Raw genomic sequence first — 14,994 nt, forward strand, 5'->3', positions numbered from 1 at the left:
CTCTCTTTGGGCGAGGTGTGGTCTCCGCGGTGTCTTCCCCTTGGGAGGGAAACCCCCCAACTAGACCTGGCGGCCCAGTCGGATAATCCCCCTTCTTTTTTAGGGAGTGGAAAAAGAGAAGGGGAAAAGAGGCCATGACTGGGTTAGCCTCTCTCTATCTTTTGGGAAGTCGACTTGTCCCCAAAGGACCGTTCGACACTCATAACTATGTTGGGGGAGGTTACGTGTCGACCTGGTGTGCTGGCTTTGAGGCACACAGTGGTCTGCCCACCACACACCGCCAGTTCACGTAACACAGTTCAGCCAGTTGTGGCGTTTCGTATAGGGACCCCTAGTGTCACTACATCGACACAACTTTGAGTGAGTGACAGATAGGGAATGTCATGGTTACTTGTGCAACCTCCATTCCCTGATGGAGGGAACGAGACGTTGTGTCCCTCCTGCCACAACGCTGAACTACCCGCTGAAATGGCTGGACCTTGTCTCGGCTCCTCAGCATAAAACCTGAATGAGTGGTTGCATACCAGCTCCTTTTATACCCGTATGTCCGGGGGAGTGGCATGCAATTACCACTCGCCAATTTTTATTGGCCTTTTATCAAAGACCAGAGGTGGCTCGGGCTCCCAAGAGTGACCCCTAGTGTCACTACATCGACACAACGTCTCGTTCCCTCCATCAGGGAACGGAGGTTACACAAGTAACCATGACGTTTTCCACATCAATTCTTCCCATAACTCCTGTCGACTGAACAGACTTGAAAATGGACGACATGAAATCAGTTAGTAATTGGAATAAAACAAACAGTTATAACTTCACATTAAGTTAAATCCTGGTCCAGGAGTCCACCCCAAACTTCACATTTTGGATGTCTCCCCTATAAGACAAACCCAATTCAGGTCAGTAAGGACTCTGCTAATACGAACACATAATGACAATATATCAAATATAAGTGCCTGGTATGTGCTAAAAAGATAATTAGCCCAATAATGAAAAATCTGTCATTATTTACTCGCCCTCATGTCATTCCAAACCCATATGCAATCATTTCTTTGTGAAACAAAAGGAGAAAGTGAAGATTAAGGAATGAGTAAATAACAAACACCATTTATGGTCTAACTGTGCTGTGGTAATAGTCACTAATCACCAATGCAACATAAATCTGAAGGGTAGCTCAAATACCACAATAGTGCTGAAATGGGTTTCATTTGAATTGTGGTTATATTGCTGTAAGATCTCATCATTCAGCTGTCTTTACCCCAGTATGACCTTCAGCTGGAAACTTGGGGTGCTGCCATATTGGACATAAAATGTTAAAATTCTCATTGTCACAGCTTCCCCCTGCATTAGGAAGGACTGCAAGGAGAATTATAAGGAAAAATAGACAAATTCAAATACAATTAAAATATTAGTGTAACTCAAGCATGCTTAATTCTGCTTCTGTAGTTCAGCCCTCCCGCAGAGTTTAGCTCTAACCCAAGTGTTTAGCTCCAGTATTTGTCAAACCTGGTGCTGGAGGACACCAGCACTGTACATTTTGGATGCCCCCCTTATCTAAGACACCTGATTCTACTGATTAGCACATTAGTAAAGACTTCAAGACCTGAAATGGATTGAGAAACACTTGTAGAATATACCTGGAAAGGTATATTCGTTATTCCAAATTCATTGCAAAGGCAGTTGCTCAGCTGGCAGATGCTCATTGGCTGATGACACCACAAGAAGCAGCACAGTCCCAAGCTAGTGACTATCCTGAGCTGTGACATCAAAGGCAGCAGACAGGGAAAATCTATTTTCCCCAAAAGTCAGTTTCACATTTTTAAGAGTCCCTCCAACACAATCAGTAGCCAGTTAAACAACTATTATAATGTAATGAAATTTGTGATTTATATGTTGCTTGTAAAACAAAAACAAAAAAAAATTCTGTCAATACACAGTTACTTTTGCATGGCTATCAATGGAACAAGATGACATTTGCCCACACAATGGTGTGGTTACGACATCTACCAGTAGGGGCAAATTGAACTTGGGTGTGTTAGGGAAAGTGTGCAGGTTGTGACACCAGGGTGAAGAATCTGCATCACAAATGCACACCCAAATATCTTGATTAGCCAATTCAGGCTTAATATTTTAGAGTCAGAGTTAAACTGCATGAAGGCCAGAAGCAGGACTGGGCAACCCCGTAGTAGTCAATACATGGGGTTTTCTTCAGGCTCGGTCACATTCGTTATTTTGCATGGCAAAATTCTGATGGCAAAATACAGTCATCTCTTTGGAATCAGGAACTTTGCCTGATGGACTTCCGTTAATGAAGAAATTTCTCTACATAAATTCGACATGGGGAAACTTTAACAAATTTGCAGCATTGACCAATAGGAAGTTCTTTTTTTTTTTCCAGTGACCTCTGTGTGAGCAATACTTTGTACATAGCTACAATGAATATTCGCAATGGATGAGCAAATCATTTCAGCGGTGAGTTTCTTTATTACTACAGTCTTTCAGAGTATAAATTGCAGCATAAAAAAAGAAGGCTGCTAGGCAAGTAGTTTTGTGGGCTTCACACTTAACATCCACCGACTTCTTCACTGTGGGATTTCGCTGTGCAAAGGGAAATGTTACAGAGCCTTTACATCTGTCTAACCAGTCTTACCAATATCACTTAAAGAAGTTTCTAGTACAGTAGAGTATTTGAAAGCATCATGTTCAGGCAAGATGACAAAACCAAAGATGAGGGGAAGTGTGTAGGTTGAGACACCAGGCTGAAGAATCTGAATAACAAATTAAATGATTTTAAAACAGGAAAAAAAATTATAGAAGCTGATAAAAAAGATCAGCTTGAACAAGAACCAGTGTACCTGCTTTTGAACATTGAGATCAGAGAAGGGAACTTGGAGAGAAAAGGCTTTGGTGCCATTAGAGAAGCTGTGCTCTAACAGGCCAAAGCCTTTTAAAATGACATCAGTGACAGTCAGCACTCCTGATATTTAGCAGCTCCACATCAGGTAGGAAGTAACCCAGCACAACATCAAACATCTACTTTGGCTGAGTGTCTGCTCACATACACAAACAATAATCTGGAAAAATCAACAATAAAACAACTCAAAAACAGCTGAAACCAGCATAAGCAGGATATTTAAGCTGCTCTATATGGTCTTCCAAACTGGACAAGTTCTCCAAAGTCCTCTAAAACCAGCAAACTAGATCAGCCTGGAAGACCAGCAAACCTGCTCAGGTTTAAGTTTCTTAACTTTCTTTTCAGCAGTAAACCCTTTTTGCCAAAATTCAACACTCATGGTTAATGAGTTGGGGTAGCCATGGTGTCAAAGGGATTGTGATGGGGAACAAGACCTTATATCTGGTCTTATCCAGCCCCTCCTTCCACAGCAGCTCAAGCATGGGCTCTATGGTGTAACTGATATGATACTGGTTCTCGTGAGCATGACTCTGTAACACAAGGATACTGGTCGTTATATTCAAGTTAAGAAGCAAAAGAACATTCTTATAATGCTGTGCAAGCCAAATACCTAACCTTCTAGTATCCATCAGGAGACCCAATGGGAATCTCAACAGCTACATGGGATTCTGTGAAGGACATGGTGTGGTTAAGGCTAGCCATCTCAGCAGGTGTGAGCATTCTGCTATTAATGCCTATGTGCACCTCAAGTATTTCTGGAGGTGTAACTTGCAAGGACACCAAAGGGGTAATATGTCAAGGAATGCGCCAAGAAATCATTTGATCCACAACAGTAGCTCCATCTGAGGTCAAATCAGAGTGGAATATGCTTCAGAACTACAAAGGTTTTCCATGGTTCTCAAAGACTAATGCTGCATTCCATTCAAAGTCATATGTTGGATATTCCTACTTGTTATATCCAACTTCTGACCATACAGGCATTTCATTACCCGACACTTGGATAATTACATATAAGAAAAACTTTTCAATGCTTGCATTTACTTTGCAGGTGTTTGTATACGTCAAAGTTTCCGAGCTAGTAAATTGTGGAGGATAAAGTATGCTGCACAGTTCTAGCATTGGTTTAGCAGGTGTACAATTATCAACAGAAAAGCTCATTTTACACACCTATTTCTAGAAACAGGTTTTATTTGCATGAAACGTAGGAGTTTCGACCTGAAGTGGAATGTTTCTCAATAAGGTTGGGAACTGAGGAACGGTTCTTGGTCAGAACTGGTTCATCTTTTTAAAAAACCGGAACCGTTTGATTGATGACTTTCAGTTTCATTAATGCTTCCTGAACATGCCATTTTCCACTGATGCGGATGGAACACCATACTACAATCCTCGCACAGTGTTTCCTGCAGTGCAATTCCGTGGCAGCCACTGCCCCTCTAATAAATCCGTGTAAAACAAAGTGCATCCAGTGTAGTCTTCCCAAACAAATTACTCGGAGCCGGTTCTTTTGAATCTAAAGCGTGAATCATACAAATAATTCTTCCTCTAAAGTACTCCAAGAATCATTATTGGAACAATTAAAGGAATAGTTTACCCAAAAATCAAAATTTGCTCATAATTTACTCACCCTCCGGCCATCCAAGATGTATCTGAGTTTCTTTCTTCATCAAAACAGAATTTAAGACTATTAGGATTTCAGCATTGTTTAGAGGAGGAGGCCTAAAAATGAAATCCTAAAAATCTTAAATTCTGTTTTGATGAAGAAAAAACTCAGATACATCTTGACCTGAGGGTGAGTAAATTATCAGCTAATTTTAATTTTTGGGTGAACTATTCCTTTAAGGAACCAGAATCATTACATTCCTTACGATTCCTATCCCTAATCATCATCAACTGCGTTCATCTCCATGGGTGCATGTTCGTGTGACATCAAAAGGTATTTTATTGCACTTTTACTGAAAGGAATATGGAAATTTTGATTTCAGTTGAATGGAATGCAGCGTTAGATAAATTTTCCCTTACAGACTCAATAGATTATAGCAGATCAGATATAACATTTTTATGGAACATTAACATTTGATGACCAGGTGACAGGAAAAATGAGTGGAAGTAGTCTCACTGGTTGGACAGGCAGTTGCTGACTCTACTATAGTCATTATCCAGCGGTCTCTGTACAACACCACCGATTTGAACACCATTATATCAACATCTGCAACCTGAAATGGAAGGATGCCTCAGACCAGAGGTTCTCAACCCTTTTGTAACTAAACTCAGCAGCAAAGTGGCTCGGGTTGAGAACTCATGCTTTAGGCCAGTGGTTCTCAATCCTGGTACTGGAAATTACGTATGTCACCCTTATCTGACACACCCAGGTCTTGGAGCCTCTAGTAATGAGCTCATTAGTTAAATCAGGTACTTAAAGACCAAGATTGAGAAACACTGCTTTAGACACTACAGAGAAAGGGATGAATGAATCATCTACTGGCCCAAAACTGAATTCATACTTTTGTTATAAAGGTTTCGTCCATGCTGAACGAGCTTCGCATCATCAGTCCTTTGGAGAACTGTAAACATAACCCATACTTAGGAGGTCCTCTATTTGAAAAGCCTTCTCTTCAGGGGTGTACAGTAGGATCTTCCACATTTGTAAGTTAGGCATAAAAAGTAAGATTTTCTGCATCATGAAGATCATCTTGGTTGGGGGGTTAGCTTTTAGTACATACCGACTGTTTTTCTGCAGCAGTCTTCATTTCTGGTATTGCATTCCTTACAGATACCTTACGAACGTAGGGAAGACAAAACATTTTTAATTTTTATTTATAACTTAGACTATTACAAACTGACCCGCCCACTTCTGGTAAATAGCATGTATATGTGGTCAAAATAACTGTATGCTCCATAAACTTGAGAAAGACTAGATCATAACATCAAATTTAATACAAGTCAGAAGTATGTTACATTTAGCAGAAACCATGGTTAATTTTTTGGTTACTATGATTTTACTACAAAATACCATGGTTAAACTTAATACTAATACTGTAGTAAAACCATGGTTAATTTTCCTTTAAGTAGGTAGCATCCAAATACCATCTACCTACTTTTTACACTGTGTAAATAGCATCGAAAACGATTTGCTCTCAGTGCAATGAAGATGCTTCCTGTTGTTTTTTACACATTTTTTTAGAATGTCCAAGCTGCAGCTCAAACTGGGAAAAGCATAATAAAATGAATAACAGTTAAAGTGATTATTCATTTTTGGGTGAACTTTCTCATTTATTCACCCTCATATCATCAGATGTGTATGACTTCCTTCTGCTGAACACAGAGATTTTTAAAAGAATATCTCAGCTCTGTTGGTCCATACAATGTGAATGGTGGCCATAACTTCGAAGGTCCACAAAGCAGAATAAAAATAATCCATATGCAGAGGCGATCCTAGGGACTCTGGGGGCCCTAGGCAAAAAAAAAAACAAAAAAAAACCCGCCCTTCTGAACACTGTGAATGTAAACAATGCCGATCACGAATCGCACTGCCGTCGGCAATCTTTTCATAAGAAGGGATAATTCAGTAAACATTACAGGTTCTGTACCAGTCAGCACTGTAATGCTTCTCCTCCTCCTCTTTCTTTTTACCTCTTCTGACTCACCGATTGGTACATTGTATGTCCTCTTCATGATTCCAGCATTCCACTCTTACTTGAATTAGTAGCTAAAGGTATGGGGACTCCTCTAGGGGGTGTCACAGAATTTTGAACATTCAAAACATGCAACCTGATCTCATGAAAATTGTGTGACTGTCAACATTTTAAATTCTGCACTTACTTAATGCTTCTGCACTTACTTAACACTTAGCTAAATGGATGGGGACCCCTCTAGGGGGGTTTTCAAAAATGTAATTCTAGTCTGCTGAGCATTGCCAATCAGGGGCGGATCTAGAATTTGTTTTATGGGGTGGGAAGGGGTTGGCCAGCAGACTATAAGGGGTGGCAATACTAAAGCAATCACCCATGCGTAATTCTTCTGGATTAAGGTACCAAGCTTCATTGCAAGAATTAGTAGTTCATTAATTGGAGTCACTATCAAATTACAAATGTTCATGAATTTGTGATACAACTGCATTTCCACAGGAACCACATAGTAACCATTTTGATACTGATTCGCCAACATTAAAAAATAAAAAATAAAAATAAAAATTAAAAAAAAAATCTTTTTTTGCGTAATAAAAAATAAGTAACAAAATTTATATCTCCAGAGCACCAAGACATTGTCTATTAAACACATACAATTCTAAATGTTCCTATGCTTCACATATAGAACCTGCAGTCTGGACTAAACGTCACCACCTTTGTTAAGTGTACCCATGGATGGAAAATGCATGCATATCCCATGTTATTCTGCTAATAATGTCCTGTAGACCTATCACCTTTGATACAGCTGGAATAATCAATATGAAAGCGAAGATTAACACAAAGTTAAAATAAACTGTACAGAAAATTGTACTGTGGGGGGCAGTGCTGCAAAACTCATGAATATTATGTTATGCACAGTAAAAGATTCTTTTAAATGACCTGTTTTGATCAACAGTCATACTTAATGACCGATGTAAGCACCCAAATAAATATTTCACATATGGTAATTTCATTTCTACATCTGCAACTATCAGCCTTGGGATTTTGTTAATCAGAGGATGAATACATGGATCAGCACTTTGATAAGAACATGACTGATTCATCTAGTGGTAAATTTTTGCCTTTAGTTTTTAGAGGTTTTGGATTCTAATTCGCCCAAATATAACTTTTTATTTTTGATAAAACAAGATTGCATCTGTACGTCAGTGGATGGGTGTTACACTTTAAAAATAAAAAGCAATAAAAGATGCGGGGAGACAAGAGTAGCAGAAACACAGACACATTTATTGACAATTCTGTATATGAAAGAACAGCAAACTCCAAAATTCAGACAGCGACAGCCACAAACTCTCCGCTCCAGCAGCAGGAACCCAGAATGCACCTGAGCGCCCGTGAACGAGATGACACCATTCATGAACAACCATCTCCCATCACACAAACCAGCCTTGAAACACTCAGTTTATATTGGAGGAAACACATGCACACTGGTGCTCCCCATCAACAATCAGCTCACCTGGTTACCACACACCTGAGAGCAATTAAGAGAGAGGGATAGAAAGAGAAAAAGACAACATGCACACACTACACACACACAAACAATACGGCCGAGAAGGCCATCAGAATGGGAGACATGGAAAAGAGCATGAGCTGCGGCAAAACTGCTGACACTAATCGACACTGATAACAGCCGCAACAAACACTTAACAACATTCAAAATAACATATTCCAGCACCTGATCGTCAGTCAAAACACACACAGATGAAATAGAATCTCCAACTCAAGAACTGGAGATGTTTCATCTGGATAATACACATACCTGACGAAAGCTATTTAAAAAAGTGTTGAGGACATGTCTCAACCCATATCTGACAGCAATGTATCTTATAATTATTCAGTGAATGCTTGAAAACAACTGAGAAATTAATCTTTTACCTCTTTTCCACATATTTGTCCATGTGGTCATTGTTGTTGAGGAAATAAGTTCATCAACCCATGAGAGCCCAAACACTGTACACGTGCTGCATAGTAGGTAGGTGATTGGCCGATGCTGTGATTGGCTGCTGCTGTAAACAATCACGAGTTTGGTCGCTGATGTAATTAATCAATGGATCTGCAGTCATCTGTGTGTTCAGTGAGAGTTTAGGCAGTTTGACATGAATAAACCCCAACACAATGTCAAAATCAGTGATAATATACTTACATTTATATTGAATACATTTGGATACTTATGCTGGGGTGGCAATGCTTTTTCTTAGGGTGGAATTTGCCACCCCTTGCCACCCCGGTAGAACCGCCCCTGTTGCCAATCATTGGTTTCAAGTGTCGTTGCAGTGAACTACTGTTATTGCCGCCCACGGGGGGCCCCCAGCTTGGGGCCCCAGGCAATTACCTGGCTTGCCTGTCCCGTAGGTCCGCCTCTGTCCATATGACCCCAGTGGTTAAATCCGTACCTTCAGAAGCAATTTGACAGCTGTGGGTGAGAAACAGAACAATACTGAAGTACTTTTTTTTACTGTAAAAATCTCCACCTTCACTTTCACATTCTTCCTCTTGTTTTTGGCAATTTGCATTCTTCATGCATATCGCCACCTATTGGGCAGGAAGGAGGATTTATAGTAAAAAAAGGACTTAAATATTGATTGGTTTCTCACCCACACCTATCATATCGCTTCTGAAGATATAGATTTAACTACTGGAGTCGTATGAATTACTTTTGTGCTGCCTTTATATGCTTTTGAGCTTAAAAATTTTGGTCATCATTCACTTGCATTGTATGGACCTACAGAGCTGAGATATTCTTCAAAAAATCTTCATTTGTGTTCAGCAGGACAAAAAGTCATACACATCTGATGGTATGACGATAAGTAAATGAGAGAATTTTCATTTTTGGGTGAACTATACCTTTAATTTTTCATGGTGTAGGCAACAAGTCGCTTCAGTGATGTTCCCCTTACTAGACCACCCTGGTCTGCAACATTTTTTCAATGTGTGCAACTTCTTTCCTAGAACAAAGAGTTCAAACGTGCTGTAATCCTGTTTCCAAAATTCAGCTATGCCGACATGCCAGTTAACAATCCATCCCCATAAACTATTTTTTCTATAATATTCATTTGGAAAGGTTCAAAGCGAAGTCCATAAAAGGCTTTTGTTTAGAGGAAAAAAAGAAATTCATGTAGTTTGTCTCGCACAGAATCTCACATGAAGTCATGGTGTGACTACAGTTCTTAAACACTTCAAGGGCTTTCTCAAATAATGTGGGGAACTCATACAGACTCCTTGTCACCCTTTGAAACCGTCAAAAATATCTGGTTGGGTAGAATCTGAAATATTCAAATATAAAAATATACATATAAAATTATATACAAATCTCAGCTTTTTAAACATACCCACTCGATGCAAATCTTTACATTAAAATAACTTCCTTTTATTCATCATGTATGTGATAAATTAGAGTTACAGAAGGAGTGCATGGTAAATGAATGCTTAATTTATAAAGACATGTACCTTGTTCTTTGCAAAACAACTCTGTAGTGAAGCAGACACTATTATATTCCCCCAAGGATCAGATTTCTAGGTGTAGCCACACTATGTGTGAGGAGAATTGGCTGCGTGTCATCTGAAACGCCAAGAGGAGCTTTGAATTGATTCCCATGTTTGATCAAATCTTTGGCACACAAACAATGGAATAATTGACTTACTGACTGCATAAACCTCTACAGGACTCGCCACGCTCAAATCATTGGGGAGAGTAAATTGTACCCAATTTCCAAGGCATTCAACTTGTATTTCATCTGCAAGCAAGGTATTATGTCCATTACTGTAGGTAATGTAAATGTTTTGTATGGCCATGCCATGTCTTACCTGCAGTGGTATCTGCATGAATGCTCATAACATCAATCGGTAGCCAGAAAGCCCTAAATGATTAGGAATAAACAAATGTGGTCAACAAATTTTGTGATAAATTAAAGCATATTTCTGTCACCTAACACATACCTTATTTTAAAGCATCCCATTCTTTTGAAATCTTTGACAAGATTTAATAGCAGAGCGATGTTACATGCATCAGCTAATTAATTAACTGTTGCAAGCACTCTGTGTAATTGCACAGTATGGTACAGGTGAAGAATTCAGACACCTCACGCACCTTCTCGTGCATGCGCCTTCACTGTGTCACTGACAGTCCGATGGGACTCTCCGCCCATCTATGTGTGGATCTGGAGTTGTAGTTTAACGGAACACTTCTAAAAAGACAGGATTACAGACCATTTGCGCTTATAGTGATCACTGAGTGTCTATTGGTAGTATTTACATGCACAGAAGCAACCGTTTCTGTTGGATTAGTGGGGAAATGACTTGGACACTTGCATGGGTAGGTAATCTTTAGTTCATGCAGTATAGTAGCAGTATTTAAGTTTTCTTTCTTTTGCGTTGCCAATTTTGTCTGTTTTTTAGCTATAGTAGTTGACAATAATATTGGGCTATATCTCAGTGACTATAAGGTTTTGAGTGTTTCATAATTTTTTTACTCTTTAAATTTAGCCGAAAAGCCATTAAATTGCATATAATACTTTTTAAATGCATATGTTGTGCCATGTTGACTTTTTTCCTTTCCTTTTTTTATTTTACTTTAGATAGTATTTATGTATTTATTAATTTAAAAAAGAAAAAAAACGTAAACTATTCTCATCAGTAAAAAAGTCTACACAACTCCACAAGGTAGGCCTAATCCAGAATTGAAAAAAAAAAAAAAAGAGTTGTATGCATACATTGGTGATCATTTGTTTATGCTCATTATTTATTATATGTCATATGCAGTGTTTTATTCTTTTTGAATGTCACCATTTCTAATATGTTGACCCCTAGAGTAAATTAGGTCACCTAATTTTTTTCCTGTAATTGAAGTAGGCTTAGACTACATAGGCTTCTAGTTTCATTTTATGTTGTCTGAGAGGATCCGTTTACAGCTGTGTGTTAAGGAGCTAAGGAGACAATTAGTGTAAATAAAACATTTTTAAAATTAAAAGTGCTGCAAGTGATTAAAAAAAACAAAACAAAAAAACAATACATGCTGAAAATGTCCCTATTACCTGTCAGATTTCACTGAAATGGGTGCCATAAAATATTGCACGTGTCTCTGTAACAGCCCTAGTCCATCCCTACTGTCACTGATCTGTAATATATTGTATATTGTATATAAAATACTTTGCAAAAGTTTTAGGCGCTTGTGAAATATTTTGCATAGTGAGGATGTCTTCAAAAATTATGCCATAAATAGTTTTCATTTATCAATTAATGTCAAACTAAATCCAGTAAAAATAAAAAAAGAAAGCCAAATCAATATTTGGTGTGAACACCTTTGCCTTCAAAACAGCACCAATTCTCCTAGGTACACCTGGACACAGTTTTTCCTGGTTATTGACAGATAGGATGTTCAAGGCTTCTTGGTGAATTTGCCACATATATATTTATCAGAGAATGTATTTTTACATGTGTATTTTGTCTTACTGTACTGGCAGAGTTTTTATAGTCAAAACAAGTGAAAAAAATCTACCAGTGCTGAAGATATGTGTGTGTGTGTGTGTATATATATATATATATATATATATATATATATATATATATATATATATATATATATATATATATATTTATATATATATATACAGGTGCATCTCAATAAATTAGAATGTCGTGGAAAAGTTCATTTATTTCAGTAATTCAACTCAAATTGTGAAACTTGTGTATTAAATAAATTCAATGCACACAGACTGAAGTAGTTTAAGTCTTTGGTTCTTTTAATTGTGATGATTTTGGCTCACATTTAACAAAAACCCACCAATTCACTATCTCAAAAAATTAGAATATGGTGAAATGCCAATCAGCTAATCAACTCAAAACACCTGCAAAGGTTTCCTGAGCCTTCAAAATGGTCTCTCAGTTTGGTTCACTAGGCTACACAATCTGGCTTGATCTGACAGTTGTCCAGAAGACAATCATTGACACCCTTCACAAGGAGGGTAAGCCACAAACATTCATTGCCAAAGAAGCTGGCTGTTCACAGAGTGCTGTATCCAAGCATGTTAACAGAAAGTTGAGTGGAAGGAAAAAGTGTGGAAAAAAAAGATGCACAACCAACCGAGAGAACCGCAGCCTTATGATTGTCAAGCAAAATCGATTCAAAAATTTGGGTGAACTTCAAGGAATGGACTGAGGCTGGGGTCAAGGCATCAAGAGCCACCACACACAGACATGTCAAGGAATTTGGCTACAGTTGTCGTATTCCTCTTGTTAAGCCACAGACAAAGTCAGAGGCATCTTACCTGGGCTAAGGAGAAGAAGAACTGGACTGTTGCCCAGTGTTCCAAAGTCCTCTTTTCAGATGAGAGCAAGTTTTGTATTTCATTTGGAAACCAAGGTCCTAGAGTCTGGAGGAAGGGTGGAGAAGCTCATAGCTCAAGTTGCTTGAAGTCCAGTGTTAAGTTTCCACAGTCTGTGATGATTTGGGGTGCAATGTCATCTGCTGGTGTTGGTCCATTGTGTTTTTTGAAAAGCAAAGTCACTGCACCCGTTTACCAAGAAATTTTGGAGCACTTCATGCTTCCTTCTGCTGACCAGCTTTTTAAAGATGCTGATTTCATTTTCCAGCAGGATTTGGCACCTGCCCACACTGCCAAAAGCACCAAAAGTTGGTTAAATGACCATGGTGTTGGTGTGCTTGACTGGCCAGCAAACTCACCAGACCTGAACCCCATAGAGAATCTATGGGGTATTGTCAAGAGGAAAATGAGAAACAAGAGACCAAAAAATGCAGATGAGCTGAAGGCCACTGTCAAAGAAACCTGGGCTTCCATACCACCTCAGCAGTGCCACAAACTGATCACCTCCTTGCCACGCCAAATTGAGGCAGTAATTAAAGCAAAAGGAGCCCCTACCAAGTATTGAGTACATATACAGTAAATGAACATACTTTCCAGAAGGCCAACAATTCACTAAAAATGTTTTTTTTTATTGGTTTTATGATGTATTCTAATTTTTTGAGATAGTGAATTGGTGGGTTTTTGTTAAATGTGAGCCAAAATCATCACAATTAAAAGAACCAAAGACTTAAACTACTTCAGTCTGTGTGCACTGAATTTATTTAATACACGAGTTTCACAATTTGAGTTGAATTACTGAAATAAATGAACTTTTCCACGACATTCTAATTTATTGAGATGCACCTGTATATATATACACACACACACACACACACACACACATTGGCAGCCAAAGTTTGGAATAATGTACAGATTTTGCTCTTTTGGAAAGAAATTGGTACTTTTATTCACCAAAGTGGCATTCAACTGATCACAATGTATAGTCAGGACATTAATAACATGAAAAATTACTATTACAATTTGAGTGTCTGTTTCTTTGCCCATTCTAACCTTTTCTTTTTGATTTTCTGTTTCAAAAGTGACTTTTTCTTTGCAATTCTTCCCAAAAGGCCTGCACCCCTGAGTCTTCTCTTTACTGTTGTACATGAAATTGGTGTTGAGTGGGTAGAATGAAGCTGTCAGCTGAGGAAATGTGAGGCATCTATTTCTCAAACTATAGACTCTGATGTACTTATCCTCTTGTTTAGTTGTACATCTGGCCTTCTGCATCTCTTTCTGTCCTTGTTAGAGCCAGTTGTCTGTAATGATAATGACAGCCCAGGTGACGAGCCTTACCACTCTCCCTCTCCTGCAAATAGACACGCGACCACGCCCCCATCCCCACATTGTCCTTTGTCTTTGAAGACTGTAGTGTACACCTTTGTATGAAATCTTCAGTTTTTTGGCAATTTCAAGCATTGTATCGCCTTCATTCCTTAAAACAATGATTGACTGACGAGTTTCTAGAGAAAGTTGTTTCTTTTTTGCCATGTTTTACCTAATATTGACCTTAAGACATGCCAGTCTATTGCATACTGTGTCAACTAAAAAACAAACACAAAGACAATGTTAAGCTTCATTTAACGAACCAAATAGCTTTCAACTGTGTTCGATATAATGGCAAGTGATTTTCTAGTACCAAATTAGCAATTTAGCATGATTACTCAAGGATGAGGTGTTGGAGTGATGGCTGCTGGAAATGGGGCCTGTCTAGATTTGATGAGAAACGACTTTTTTCAAATAGTGATGGTGCTGTTTTTTACATCAGTAATGTCCTGACTATACTTTGTGATAAGTTGAATGGCACTTTGGTGAATTAAAGTAACAATTTCCTTCCAAAACAGCAAAATCTGTTCATTATTCCAAACTTCTGGCCGCCAGTGTATGTGAATGAGAATAAACCTGAAATAGGAATGAGTTTCAGTCACAATGCACAATATGTAGTTTAGAGACGATTTAGAAATTAATTATTAATATTTTTTGGAACGAAACAAAGTTATTTATCGATGTGGCATTTAAACATAACACTAACTCCGGAACG

At 38.5% G+C, this 14,994-nt stretch overlaps 1 pseudogene; it reads right to left on the reverse strand.

Moving 5' to 3' along the window:
- Window positions 1–897: 897 nt before the first annotated feature.
- On the reverse strand, window positions 898–10,739 carry LOC127410468 (uncharacterized; annotated as a pseudogene).
- Window positions 10,740–14,994: the final 4,255 nt, after the last annotated feature.

Source organism: Myxocyprinus asiaticus, chromosome 19 (assembly GCF_019703515.2).
Source record: "Myxocyprinus asiaticus isolate MX2 ecotype Aquarium Trade chromosome 19, UBuf_Myxa_2, whole genome shotgun sequence".
Classification (NCBI taxonomy): Eukaryota; Metazoa; Chordata; class Actinopteri; order Cypriniformes; family Catostomidae; genus Myxocyprinus; species Myxocyprinus asiaticus.